Source organism: Dasypus novemcinctus, chromosome 14, assembly GCF_030445035.2.
Source record: "Dasypus novemcinctus isolate mDasNov1 chromosome 14, mDasNov1.1.hap2, whole genome shotgun sequence".
Taxonomy (NCBI): domain Eukaryota; kingdom Metazoa; phylum Chordata; class Mammalia; order Cingulata; family Dasypodidae; genus Dasypus; species Dasypus novemcinctus.
Genome location: NC_080686.1, coordinates 5,336,206 through 5,346,264, shown reverse-complemented (window position 1 = coordinate 5,346,264; position 10,059 = coordinate 5,336,206).

Sequence of the window (10,059 nt, the reverse complement as noted above, 5' to 3'; positions counted from 1 at the left end):
AGCAGCATACGTTATTTCTCAAAAAGAACAGATTTGGCAAACTCCTTATTCATCTGCTCAACGCACAGAGCTTTCAGCCATCATTAAGGTTTTACAAATGTTTTGAGAGCCCTCGAACATTGTCTCTGACTCTGAATATGTATGTCTTGCTGTCAAGCATATTGAAACAGCTCATATCTTTGCTACTAATGAGTTATCTCAACTCTTTGCTAACTTGCAACATCTCATCAGGTTAAGACAGCATCCTATTTACATTACTCATATACGCTCTCATACCTCTTTGCCTGGTCCTATAACAGCAAATAATACTCGAGCTGATTTATTAGTAGGGTGTTTACAAAGTGCTCATGATTACCATGCTTTAACTCACATTAATGCTAAAGGCCTGCGAAATAAATATCAAAAGTTAACAAAACATCAAGCTCAAGAAATTATTCGCACCTGTCCCACCTGTGACCTTTAACTACAGTGCTTTTTCAGCCTGGAACTAATCCCAGAGGCCTGACTCCTAATCAATTATGGCAGATGGGTGTTACTCACATCCCATCCTTTGGTAAACTACAATATGTTCTTGTTTATATTGACACTTACTCTCATTTTTTGTGGGCTACTGCTCAAAATGGGGAACGGTTTCATCATGTTCGCTCACACCTCTGGTCTGCTTTTGCTGTAAAGGAATGCCCTCTGAAAATTAAAACTGATAATGGACCTTCTTACATTAGTAAATCCTTTGAATCTTTCTGTTTAAAATATGGTATTGAACATGTTACCAGCTTTCCTTATAATCCTACAGGTCAAGCTATAGTTGAATGCAGCCATCATACCCTAAAAACTATGCTTTTAAAACAAAAAGGGGGATATGTGGGAAACAAAGGCATGTTGTTTCCATGGAAGCAAGTTACTTTCTGACCACTGGGTCATGCTGTCCCTGGAGATGTACGTGCAGGTGGCTAATCTCTCGGGGAAACATAACATTCCAGCAGAACCCAGACTTGATATTTCAAGTAACCTGGGCAACAAGATTAATGAGTATATTTGTTTTAATAATATAATAGAACATTATGAGTTTTAGTAACTATCTTATCCACTGTGCACTGTGTTATTTAGAATGAGGTAATGGGAATAGTTAGCTAGAATAGTTGCTGGTTCTCACAATTGCTTGGGGTATATAAAGGACCCCTGAGATTAATAAACTTGTCTGATGAGCATGAGAAATCAATGCTCTCAGAACCCCTGAACCCAGTCTTTCTTTATCTTTTATTCCCAATACCCTTGGGTCCATCTTCTCCCACACTGGCAACCTTGGTGGTGTGCAATTTAGAAGAGGCCATTAGCTCTATGATCAAAAATCCACCATCAGAAGTGCAATGGTAGAACACTTAAATATTTAATAGAGAGTAAATGGAATGCCACAGCTAAAGAAACATGTCCTAGGGTCAGAGTAAGCCTGAATCCTGGCAAATCCCTCCCTCCAAAGGGCTCTGACTTTAACTAGATAAGAATGTGATATAATGTATTCCCTATGGATTCTCATAACCAACAGAGCAGTCTTCTATCATTTGTGGAGGCTAACAGCTGGGTGTGATTTAATAAAGGGAGTCGATCAAGAAGCTTCATGGGATATCAGGGAAAGAAACAGCCAAACTCAGTCACCCCTTGTGGTCAAGGAGAATTCATATGCCCAACACTGTGCCCTCTGAGGCATGACCCCACAACCTAAAAGCTGTAGGGGAAACATATGCCATTAAAATAGTCCAGCCAAGTCAATTATTACTATTCTATTGCTACTATTAATGTAGAAACATCCATTTCTCCCATTAAATCTGTATTTGCTTCATAGCTTCATATATTTGTGTGCTCTGCTGTTAGGTAAATGAATATGTTTAAAGTTCTTACATTTTCCTGTTGAATTATCCCCTTCATCAGTAAATAATGACAATTTTTCTTCCTCATACCTAATTTTTGGTTGTTTTACCTTGTAACTGTTTTTGACTTAAAGTCTATTTTATCTGCTATAAGAACTCGTTCTCTTTTTGGTTACTACTTGCATGGTATATATTTTTTCCATACTTTCACCCTCAACCTACTTGTTATCTTTTTTTTTAAAGATTTATTTATTTATTTCTCTCCCTGTCCCCCCTCCCCCCCCCCACCCCAGATGTCTGTTCTCTGTGTCCACCTGCTGCATCCTCTTCTTTGTCTGTTTCTTTTGTCAGCGGCACGGGAATCTGTATTTCCCTTTGTTGCGTCATCATGCTGTGTCAGCTCTCCGCGTGGGTGGTGCCATTCCTAGGCAGGGTGCATCTTCTTTCATGCTGGGTGGCTCTCCTTATGGGGTGCACTCTTTGCACATGGGGCTAACCCATGCAGAGGACACTCCTGCATGGCACAGCACTCCCTGCGTGCATCAGCACTGCTCATGGGCCAGCTCCACACAGGTCAAGGAGGCCCTGGGTTTGAGTCATGGACCTCCCATGTGGTAGATGGACACCCTAAATACCGGGCCAAGTCCACTTCCCATCCTACTTGTATCTTTGAATTTTATGTGAGTCTCTTGCAGATAGCAGATGTTTTTTATCCATTCTACCAATCTCTGCCTTTTGACTGGAGAGTTTAACATTTAAAGTCACTACTGATAATACAGATCTTTTTTCCTGCCAATTTGCTATTAAGACTTTGTAAGTCTTTTACCTTTCTGTCTCTCATTTCCCTTAATGCCCAATTACATATTTATTTGCTTTTATGTTGTACTATATTGAGCTCCTTCTCCTTTCTAACAAGATTTATTTATTTATTTTTCTACTTTATTTTCTTTTACATGTTACATTAAAAAAATGTGAGATACCCATATACCCCCCACCCCTCTTACCCCACCCTTCTCACACCAACAACCTCTTCCATCATCACACCACATCCACTGCACGTGGTGAATACATTTTGGAACACCACTGCACCACATGGACAGCAGTCCACATTGTAGTCCACACTCTCCCTCAGTCCACTCAGTGAGCCATGGCAGGACACACAATGTCCAGCATCTGTCCCTGCAACAGCACCCAGGACAACTCCAAATCCTGAAAATGCCCCCACACCATATCTCTTCTTCCATCTTGCTACCATCAGCAGCCACCATGGCCACCCTCTCCACATCACTATTACAATTTCTTCCCTTACTAATCAAAATATTTCCTCTGCAGGACACCAGTAAGTCCACTCTAATCCATACTCTATTCCTCCATCCTGTGAACCCTGGGATGGCTAAGTCCAGTGCACCTCTACATTAACTGAGGACTTAGATTCTACATGGATGATGGATGCAATTCTTCTGCTTGCAGCTGTAGGCACTTTTGGCTCTTCACCTCCCTGTCAGCTGGCCAGGGTAAGTAAATCCAACAAACCAGAGGGTAGGAGTATGCTGAGGTCCAGTGCCTGACCATCACATGGGTAGTCCAGAGATTCAGGTCTCCTGAGTATACACCAACCCAACATCAACCACAGGTCTGGTAAAAGTAACAGAAGAGGCATGTGTAGAAAGGTCATATCTGAGTCCAACTCCATCACACTCAGGAACACTAGCTCCAAAGTAGTGCTAACTGACATGGCCCTGAACTCCAGAGCCATCTGCCATGACCATAGTACCTGTAGGTCTCTGCAGCCCTCAGGAGAACCAGCACCTGGGTTTCCATCTACCTTGGATGTCTCGGGTACCCTGCTGAGGTTTGCATAAGCATCACCCCCTGATGACCTCCTGGCTCTTTTTTGGAGACTCATAGCCATAAAAAGTTACTTGTCCTTTCCATTTATCCCTTTTATCCAAAGTCAAAAAGCAGTTTTTAACACCTGATATTACATGTAGGCTGAGATGTTTAGCCAGTCTGAGCTGATCCCTTTATTCAAGGTCATTTTCTAGTTACATCATCAGTTGGTGCTTGGTAGTAATCCCTCAGCACCAGGAAGGCTCATCTCTTGAAGTCATGTCCCATGCTGGGTGGAAGGCAATGTATCTACATGTTGAGTTTGGCTTAGAGAATGGCCACATTTGAACAACATGGAGGTACTCAGGAGGTAACTCTTAGGCACCTGCAGGTCTAGACCTAGTTCATATTTCAGGCACATAGGCTCAAATCAGAGCCATCAGTATCAAGGGCTCATCGTTTGACCATCCATCTTCGTAGGTCTTTGCCATTGCACTTGGGGGATCATTGCTGTTCCATTGGGGAATATGATAGAGCTCCCTTGGCCAGAACTCAGCACTCTCTCAGCTGCCATTTCCAACTGAAACCACTATGAAAATATCCAAACTTTTCTATGTACCCTGCATACATGACCTGGAGAACACCCTCCCAAACATGTGCCCCCCAACAATAACACCCATATGAGTGCTCCTCCCCCACAATAGTTGAACCTCTCTGTGGTCCAAAGCTTCTTCAAAAAGGAAGCCCAATATATTGCTAGTTTCCACTAAGAGTAAAATGGAATATAGTGATGGTTTAAAGGTTATATATAGAATACATAGTAATTTAGAAAATTTAAATAAAGGAAAAATAAATTGGGGTATCAAAAAATGAAAAAATGAAAAAATGGAAAAGCTTTGTTTTTGACGTTTTGCCTTTCATCACTGCTATATGTGTTGCCCTGTATGTACAGTGGCAAGACAATTTCTTCCATTTCTTCCTCAGTGTCTACATCCTTTTTTTTCTTATTATTAAGTTTGTCTTCACATAAGTTTTAGATCACAGTAACTCACATATACAACATATGGTACTTCCACACATCCAACATAAAACCCTTTGTCACTTTCCTAGCAGTGATCTTTTTATGCATTTATATTGTATTTGCTGCAGCTGATGTACAGATATGAAACAATAGCTTTCAAACATGGTTCCATTTTGGTTTATATTATAGTTTATATTTTAGACTATACAATTTTCTAAACTTTTGGTTATCTTATGTTTAACATTATGGTTTACATTTTAGCCTATAGACTTTTATACATTTTTGGTGTAATTTAACATGTCCTATATCCATCATTGCATGATTTTGTGGAACACTTCCATTGTCCCACATTTACACTGATTCCATGTATTTAACACCTCTTTCCCCCTCCCCTCAGGGCCCACCATGACAATCAATCTTCATTACTTGAAGGACCATATTCAGAGATACTTGCAACAATGGTGAGGGCTTGACATACTTGACTGCCCTAACCCATTGGGAACCACCAATTCTCTCAAGAGAGATATTTCCCTCTCAGAATACCAGTCCTCCCCAGGATGTGAGTATACCTTCACTCTCATTCTATGGGTCTCCACCCAATGATATAACCCAGTATGACAAAATGAGCCCTCACACACTTCCTAGAAGCTTGCCCTGTGTCAGATGACCCCCTTAACCATCTTAAACAGGTACCCTTCCATATCATATTTTCTAAGAGTTTTCTCTACATTATCATTTCAACCACATACCTGACATTCTCCTATGTTCAAATGTTTTCCCCACTCTTCCCCCAGTTTCTTGGGCCATCTGACCCATCCTCTCATCCCTATCCCCCCTAAAGCCCACAAAGCCCCACCCAAAGGTATCCCTATGCCCCCATTTTATCTCTTCCCTCAATCTTATCATAGATTTCACCCAGGTAGGTGTCACCTTGCAACCTTCCTCTACCCCCCCCCCACCAACTTCCTTTTAAGTTTATCATCCAGTCTCAAGCTCTCTGAGCCATCTTGGTTTACTTATTTCATATCAGAGAGGTCATGTAGTATTTGTCCTTCAAAGCCTGGGTTGCTTCACTCAACATAAGGTTCTCAAGATTCATCCATGTTATCACATATGTTTGTATTGTATTTGTTCTTATAACTGAATAGTATTCCATTGTATGTATAGACCACATTATATTTTCATCTACTTTCCTTGTGGTTGCCATGGGCTTAAAATGTAATATCCTAAATATATAACAATGTAGTCAGTTAATTTCAATACTTGTACTTGTTACCACTTATATCACAAAGATATATGTACAATATATCAATGCAATGTACAAAACATTGTATGTCAAAAATTATCAGTTTATAATTACATTTATGCATTTACATTTATCTCCTGTAGGAAATAAGTGGAGTTACATACAGTTAGAGGTTGCTAATGGCTGCCAATGCAATATACCAGAAATGGGCAGTCTTTTACCAGGGGATTCATTATGTTAGAAGCTTACTATGAAATGTCCAAATCAAGGAATCAAATGAAACTCTTTCCCTGAAGTTCGACTTTTAGTCATCCTGGGGCCATGACATAGGGCAGAGCTCAATTGTGGCTCTGCTGGTCTTTGCTTTCTCCATCAAGCTTCAACTCCAGTAGTTCTGTTTGTTTCCTTTTTAAAATTTCTATCTCTTTACTGAGATTCTCATATTTCTCATTCCTTGTTTTCCTGCTATCCTTTGTTTATTTCTCTGTATTTTTCAGCAGTTTTTTTTTAAGTACATTTTTTACAGCTTTTTTGAGTGCGTCCATATTCTGGTCCTTAATTGTTTTTTTCTGGATTTTCATCCTTTTCCTTTTGATGTGCAATCATTTCCTGTTTCTTTGTATTGTTCTTGTTTGTTGTACACTGTACATTTTAATACTTTAAAGTGTTAACTCTGAGATTTATTCCATGAGGTCTATTTATTTTTTAACCAACTGGTGATAAGAGAGATTTTCTTTTTTTTTTTTTATTGATTTTGTAAAAATATTACATTAAAAAAATATGAGGTCCCATTCGACCCCACCACACCCACCACACCCCTCCCCCCCCCAGCAACACTCACTCCCATCATCATGGCACATCCATTGCATTTGGTAAGTACATCTCTGGGTATCTCTGCACCTCATGGTCATTGGTCCACATCATGGCCCACACTCTCCCCCATTCCATCCAGTGAGCCCTGGGAGGATTTACAATGTCCGGTGATTGCCCCTGAAGCACCATCCAGGGCAACTCCAAGTCCCAAAGGTGCCTCCACATCTCATTTCTTCCTGCCATTCCCCATACCCATCAGCCACCATGTCCACTTTTCCCACTCCATTGCCACCTTTTCTCTGAGGTCCTTGGATTGGTTGTGTCCGTTGCACCTCTATGTCAAGAGGAGGCTCAGATTCCACATGGTTACTGGATGCAAACCTCCTGCTTTCAGTTGTAGGCACTCTAGGCTCCATGGTGTGGTGGTTGCCCTTCTTCAACTCCATCTTAGCTGCGTGAGGTGAGTCCAATAGTTCAGATTGTAGGAGCTGGAGTCTGTTAAGGCTCAGGGCCTGGCTATCATATTGTCAGTAAAAACATTCAATCCCCTAAATATATCTTAAACCCCAATACCAACTACATTTCCAGTAAAGTAGCATGATAGTCTTATGAAAAGGGATCCCCTCTGGGTCCAGTTTCATCACGCAGAAACACCAGCTCCATAGAAGGGCCATCTGACATGGCAGTGAACCCTATCTGCCATGACCGTAGAACCCGTGGGTCCCTTTAGCCCTCAAAGGAACCAATACCTGGGGATTGTATCTACTTTATCTGTCTCTTAGACTCTGCTCAGCTGTGCATAAGGGAAATCCTTCTGACAGCCTCCAGACTCTTTTTTTTTTAGAGACTCATAGCCATATAAACTCGTTTCTCCTTTCTATTTCCCCCTTATATTAGCTCAAACAGCATTTTAAAGTCATATTATTCTATGTAGACAGGGATATTCTACTGATCCGCATCGAACCTTCAATTCAAGGTCATTTTCCAGTTGCATTATCAGTTGTTAGTTGATAGTGATCCCTCGGTGCCAGGGAGGCTCATCCCCGGGTGTCATGTCCCACGCTGGGGGGAAGGCATTGCATTTAGATGCTGAGTTAGGCTTCAAGACTGGCCACATTTGAGTAACATGAAGGCTGTCAGGAGGAAATTCCCAGGCACAGTGCTGCTCTAGGCCTTGTTCTTATTTCAGGCATATAGGCTCACAAGCATAGTCATTAGTATCAGGGGCTCACTGTTGGACCCTCATTCCTTCTCGGTCCTTGCTGCTGCATTTGGGGGACTGCCGCTGCTCCCCTAGGGACCACAGCACAGCACCCCTGGCCAGGGACCCAGTACCCCCCCAGCTTTAGTTTTTAATTGTTGCCACTATGAGTATATCCAAACATTACCATGCACCCTGGACATATGCCCTGTATAGCTCCCTGTCAGCCATATATCCCCTGTCAATAGTATCCTATACCAGTATTCCTCCACTGCCATTGTTGGACAACTCTGGGTTCCAGAACTTCCTGAATATTGAAGCCCCAATATCATGTCAGGATCTCTTACTAGCAAAATGGTATATAGTGATGGGTTTAAAGGTTAGATATAGAATACGTGTTGACTTGGAAAAATTCTACATCCTATCTTTTTCTTTTCCTTTTTTTTCCCCCCTAATTATTGAACTTCTCTTCACAAGAGCCCTAGACCACAGCAATTCATGTATGCAATATACAGCACTCCCACACATCCACTACAAAACCTTTTCCCTTCCACAGCGATACTCTTACAACCTATTCACAACATATTTACTTAAAGTGATGTACATAGTCTGAGACAATAGCTTTCAAACCAGGTAACATCTGTGCTTACATTGTGGTGCATACTTTAGGACACGCAGTTTTCTAACATTTTTAGTTATCCTATGTTTTACATTATGGTTTACATTGTCATTCTGTCGTCCCCTATATGTTTATGATGTAATATTACATATTTTATATCCGTCCTTGTGTATTCTCATGAAACTCCTCTCTTACCCCACATTTACGTTGGTTTCACACATTTAACATCCATTTTCCCATCCCCTTGGTGCCCACAGTGACAGCCAACCTCCGTTTCCCGAGGAGCCACGTCCAGAGATACTTGCAACAGTGTTCAGGTCCTAAATTGCTCAGCTGCCCCAATGCCCTGGGAGCCTTAGGCCTCCTAGCAGGAATGACTGCCTAAGGTGAATACAATGTGAAGGACTTTCCCTGTTCTTCTGGGACTTTGTATTTTCCTACCTTTAGCTTGTTAGTTGTTTTGGAGTTCCTCTGTTTACAGCATTCACCCACTTCAGTTCTGATGCTCCCAGGAGACTTGAAAGTGCAGAGGTGAAAGAATCCATATCAGAAAGGTCCTGACAAATTTTGATGTCAATCCAGTGCAGACCAGCAAGCAGGTTGGCCAAAAAGCTCTGTAGGGTAATCTTGTCCTGGGAAGATTTACCTGCAGCCCTGGGGGATGGATGACCCAAACTAGAGCTGAGGTGGAGCAAGGGTCCTTCCCATATCATTCCCAGCTTTTGAGTTCTAGACATCTTTCATTTTTCTCAGTGAAATCTCTTGATACTCTCTGGGGTCTACTGTTGATTGTGTGTATGTTTCAAGGACTCATTTCATTAGCTTTCCTTCCCGTTTCCTGATGTTTCACAATCTTTCAATCATTTTATCATATTTGATCATGAACTGTTGAGAAAAAACATACCTCAGTGCTCTTCTAAACATTTTTGAAAGAGAACAATTCTCACATACCTAGACTTGCTTGGATATGGTGAGCAGCTTTTATTTCTTCTATCTGCCCCTCTCTATCCCACATACTCTCAACAAAGACCATATTGCTTATAAGAATAAAATTGTCACTGAAAAATGACAAAATAGAAACACCATTGATACTCTCAGAGTATGTTCATTTGACTTTCAAAACTTGAAACAACCTAACAGGGAATTGGGGGCCATGGGAAGAGCTGGGGTTTCACAGCCTCTTGAGAGGAGAAAAGTGGCTCAGGGGTGGTAAAAGATCTTCCATCAGAATCTGGGCTTGGCGTAATGTTGGAGGGTCCTGGGGAACTGAGGGGTACACCAACAGAGAGTGAGGAGGTCACCATCCTCAAGAAATCTGGGTGCAACATCAGTCCTCCTTCCTGACTGCACAGAAGAGAATCATCAGTGCCAGTCATGGGAATCTGCATCATGAGAGTCTCCTTGTGGAGGAAGGGCAGCCAATTTGCAAACCCCATTCCATCCCATACCTACATTAGGTGCCTT